The 5,361-nt window shown below is 35.6% G+C and overlaps 1 protein-coding gene and 1 long non-coding RNA gene across 2 annotated transcripts in view; one reads left to right on the plus strand and one right to left on the minus strand.

The window, feature by feature from the left end:
* LOC110455600 overlaps positions 1 to 3,154 on the minus strand; it is an 11,503-nt gene extending 8,349 nt beyond the window's left edge. The window contains exon 1 of the long non-coding RNA XR_002463467.1: positions 2,809 to 3,154. This is a non-coding gene — a long non-coding RNA (uncharacterized LOC110455600). The remainder of the gene's footprint in view (positions 1 to 2,808) is intronic.
* Positions 3,155 to 4,094: 940 nt separating this feature from the next.
* Positions 4,095 to 5,361, plus strand: part of LOC110455601 — a 33,669-nt gene continuing 32,402 nt past the window's right edge. Inside the window, exon 1 of the mRNA XM_021505807.1 lies at positions 4,095 to 4,161. The gene's annotated coding sequence lies outside the window, so the exon portion shown is untranslated. The remainder of the gene's footprint in view (positions 4,162 to 5,361) is intronic.

Genomic DNA, 5,361 nt, shown 5'->3' on the forward strand with positions numbered 1-5,361 from the left:
GATGGAGTAGCTGTCAACATCATAAATACAATTATAATAACAACAGCAAAGACCACTCCTGAAGTGTAGCTGTAAACATCAAAAGTGTAAATGTTATAATAACGGCAATGCCCCCTCAGGTAGAGCAGCTGTTTATATCAAAAGGAAAATATAAACAACACGAAATTATTACAAGGAGAGGACTTGAACTATTAAGTATTATATTATATTAGTGGCTGTAAACGTAAATATTATATGTTTGTAGCAGTGGCTGTGAACATTTGAGTATGGTTATATAATTGTAGTATTTGTGGTGAACATATCATATATATGAGAAATATGATTGTTATGCTATTGGATCCGGTTCAGCAAGTATTACATATAATAAATACACACAGGGAAGCATTGCGATGTTGACTAAAGAGAAAAAATGGTCTCTATTTACTCCGATTAGATCTCTTAGATTGTGGATTGTTTGGTAGAGACAATTAGTATAATTAAATGTGTTATTGTGCATGGAATTGTGCATGATTCCGTAGAGTATAATAATGTATAAAATATTGTGATAAATGTACTTGTCCAGGGTTCGGTAGAGTATAATAATGTGATAAATGTACTTGTCCAGGATTTGGTACAGTATCATATTGTTATAAATGTACTTGTCCATTGTTTGGTAGAATATAATATTGTGATAAATGTACTTGTCCAGGGTTCGGTAGAGTATAATAATGTGATAAATGTACTTGTCCAGGATTTGGTACAGTATCATATTGTTATCAATGTACTTGTCCAGTGTTTGGTAGAATATAATATTGTGATAAATGTACTTGTCCCGGGTTTGGTAGAGTTTAATATTGTGATAAATGTACTTGGCCAGGGTTTGGTAGAATATAATAATGTGATAAATGTACTTGTCCAGGGTTTGGTAGATTATAATAATGAGATGAATGTATTTGTCCAGGATTTGGTAAAGTATAATATTGTTATACAAGTACTTGTCCAGGGTTCGGTTGAGTTTACTATTGAGATAAATGTACTTGTGCAGGATTTGGTACAGTATCATATTGTTATAAAAGTAATTGTCCAGGGTTCGGTTGAGTTTACTATTGAGATAAATGTCCTTGTCCAGGATTTAGTACAATATAATATTGTGATAAATGTACTTGTCCAGGGTTCGGTAGAGTATAATAATGTGATAAATGTCCTTGTCCAGGATTTGGTACAGTATCATATTGTTATAAATGTTCTTGTCCAGTGTTTGGTAGAATATAATATTGTGATAAATGTACTTGTCCAGGGTTTGGTAGAGTTTAATATTGTGATAAATGTACTTGTCCAGGGTTTGGTAGAATATAATAATGTGATAAATGTACTTGTCCAGGGTTTGGTAGAGTATAATAATGAGATGAATGTATTTGTCCAGGATTTGGTAAAGTATAATATTGTTATAAAAGTACTTGTCCAGGGTTCGGTTGAGTTTACTATTTAGATAAATGTACTTTGTCATGATTTTGTACAATTTCATATTGTTATAAATGTACTTGTCCAGCATTTGGTACAGTATCATATTGTTATAAATGTACTTGTCCAGGGTTTGGTAGAGTATACTATTGTTATAAATGTACTTGTCCAGGATTTGGTACAATATAATATTGTGATAAACGTACTTGTCCAGGGTTCGGTACAATATTATATTGTTATAAATGTACTTGTCCAGTGGTTGGTAGAATATAATATTGTGATAAATGTACTTGTCCAGGATTTGGTTGAGTTTAATATTAAGATAAATGTACTTGTCCAGTGTTTGGTTGAGTTTAATATTGAGATAAATGTACTTGTTCAGGATTTGGTACAATTTAATATTGTGATAAATGTACTTGTCCAGGGTTTGGTAGAGTATACTATTGTTATAAATGTACTTGTCCAGGGTTCGGTAGAGTTTAATATTGAGATCAATGTACTTGTCCAGGGTTCGGTTGAGTTGATATTGAGATAAATGTATTTGTCCAGGGTTCGGTACAGTATCATATTGTTATAATGTACTTGTTCAGGGTTCGTTACAGTATCATATTGTTATAAATGCACTTGTCCAGGGTTAGGTAGAGTATTAGATTGTGATAAATGTACTTGGCCAGGGTTCTGTAGAGTATTAGATTGTGATAAATGTACTTGTCCAGGGTTCGGTAGAGTATTTGATTGTGATAACGGTACTTGTACACGATTTGCTAAGGTATGATAAGTGTTACATATGTACTTTTCCACGATGTGGTAGAGTATAATATTGTGATAAAATGAGTAATTGTGCATGGTTTTGTAGTGAATACTATTATAATAAAATGTTTACTTGTGCATGGTTTCGTAGAGTTTGATATTGCAATAAAATATAATGTTGTTATATTATGGTATTTTTAAAAATATTTCCTGATTAACCAGATATGCACAATGTCGTATAATACCATTAAGGTACATGTTTTCAAACAGCAAAATGAGACATCGGCTTCAGGGTAGGTAGACATATCATGTTTAGAGTTTTATATCATTTCAAGGCAATTCAACTTCTGTTCTTCAATAGACTTTTATTTGGTAAATTATATATCTTGCAGATTTTTGAAAATTGTATAGCGTATCATATTTACACGTTGATACATCAAACATCATATGTTGTTGATTTAGAGTCGGGCCATTGACTGTACGTGTATGCCTTTTCAATTCTAACAGGTATCAGTACTGTTCTATATGTTAAATGATCCGAGGTTATGTAACTGCTATTTTCACATTTTGAAAGCGTTCAATTTATTAAATAATGAAGTGCCCTACTTTGATACTCACCTAAACCCACCAACAGCAGAACGGTTACATCCACCAGACGTTGCATTGCAGTCTCCATCCTGATCAGCACAGGTAAGCTAGTGGTTGCCGCGCTCAAAAAACTGCTGCCTTTTAGGCGAGCGACTCTAGAGGGCCTTGTAAGCTACCGTTGGTTCAATTATATTAAAAGCAATCGGAACCGGATCTGCAATGTAATTCAACAATTTTCCCGAAACGATTTCCAATCGTGACGATCGTTTCCTTTTAAGGTATTTTATACAGGGTCATACAGTGGCTGTTTCCACGGAATACATCACAACTAAGCACAAAGCCAACAAGGCTGACTGAGCTTGGAATAAAGCATGCAATGCAAGTAAGATTTTACTTGTACACCATTCAAATTACTACAGGTTTTCATTTAGGTAATCTGGCTTGTGTCAATAGCCTTGTTAGCTTCATGAATTATTGTAAAATATCCAATGAAAATACATGTCATCATTCATGAGATTTGAAGCATTTTTCTTACATTTTACTCGATAATAGTGAATACACGGATTCTTCAGGAATGCATGCATAGGTAAGTTTTTTCATGAATTATAATATTCAGTGCAATTTTGCGTCACTCGAATTCTGCATTCAAAAGTTACTTTTCGTACAAAATCAACAATATTTTCGACAAATAATTTCTGCAAAGGTAATTTTTGACATTGTTCTTGACATGGGTATATCAAGCAACTTCCACACTTTTTTTCATTTTGAGGAAAGTTATGAGCCCATTTCCAACTTTATAAACTGACATGACGCTGTATGAAATACCTTAAACGTAGTCTTTATAAAGATCAAATTGTTTCTTTACTTTATATTTGTTTTTACGTTAACAGTTACCAAATGTAGAAGTCAGTAAAACCGGGCAACACTATAACTAGTCATTATTACAAACGCGACTGTAACCAGAAATTACTCAGAGCAGAAATACAAATTCAACACAAATGAGAAGATTTTTCGTTTATTTTTAATTTTGACACGTTATGAAGCAAACTTTACGCATCAAGGAAAATAATGCTAATTGCAGATAAATATGTATAAATTCAGTTTTAAAAGTGTCCGCAAAGCGATGTGCCCTCACTATCATAATGAAGAGGACAATACCTGTGGACGTGTTTACATTATACGTATCCGTTTCGACCTATATGGATGAAATAGGTCTACCCTATAAATAACAAGACGCCACGTTTTGTTAATATTTTGTTTTTCATTTACGACAACAAGGAAGTCGGTAAATGTGGAAATACCTGAGAATCACCCGGACGTGCAGCACTAAGTGCGGTGTATCTGAATGACGAGCCAATGAATAGAGGACGTATAAATACACGTGTAGGTATATTCTCAGTTTTGATAAAATCTAACCAGTATTGAAACAAATTTAAATGTATTATTCCTGTGTCAGATCCTTTACAAGTGTGCATTACACAAGTCAGTGACAGGGTTTATTAGCCAGACTTGTATAATCCCACCATTACACAAGTCAGTGTCAGGGCTTGGTAGCCAGACTTGTATAACCCCACCATTACACAGGTCAGTGTCAGGGCTTGGTACCGAGACTTATATAATCCATCCATTACACAAGTCAGTGACAGGGCTTGGTAGTCAGACTTATATAATCCCACCATTACACAAGTCAGTGACAGGGCTTGGTGGCCAGACCTATATAATCCCTCCATTACACAAGTCAGTGTCAGGGCTTGGTAGGCAGACTTCTATAACTCCACCATTACACAGGTCAGTGTCAGGGCTAGGTACCGAGACTTATATAATCCATCCATTACCCAAGTCAGTGACAGGGCTTGGTGGCCAGACTTATATAATCCCAACATTACACAAGTCAGTGACAGGGCTTGGTGGCCAGACTTATATAATCCCAACATTACACAAGTCAGTGACAGGGCTTGGTACCCAGACTTATATTATCCCACCATTGCACATGTCAGTGTCAGGGCTTGGTAGTCAGACTTTTATAATCCCACCATTACACAATTCAGTGTCAGGGCTTGGTAGTCAGACTTATATAATCCTTCCATTACACAGGTCAGTAACAAGGCTCGGTAGCCAGACTTCTATAATCCCACCATTACACAAGTCAGTGACAGGGCTTGGTGGCCAGACTTATATAACCCCACCATTACACAAGTCAGTGACATGGCTTGGTAGCCAGACTTATATAATCCCACCATTACACAATTCAGTGGCAGGGCTTGGTAGTCAGACTTATATAATCCTTATATAACTCCACTATTACACAAGTCAGTGTCAGGGCTTAGTAGTCAGACTTATATAACTCCACTATTACACAAGTCAGTGACAAGGCACGGTAGCCAGACTTATATAATCCCACCATTACACAAGTCAGTGACAGGGCTGGGTGGCCAGACTCATATAATCCCACCATTACACAGGTCAGTGACAGGGCTCGGTAGCCAGACTTATATAATCCCACCATTACACAAGTCAGTGACAGGGCTTGGTGGCCAGACTTATATAATCCCACCATTACACAAGTCAGTGACAGGGCTTGGT

The sequence above is a fragment of the Mizuhopecten yessoensis genome, unplaced genomic scaffold, assembly GCF_002113885.1.
Source record: "Mizuhopecten yessoensis strain PY_sf001 unplaced genomic scaffold, ASM211388v2 scaffold8323, whole genome shotgun sequence".
NCBI classification, from domain to species: domain Eukaryota; kingdom Metazoa; phylum Mollusca; class Bivalvia; order Pectinida; family Pectinidae; genus Mizuhopecten; species Mizuhopecten yessoensis.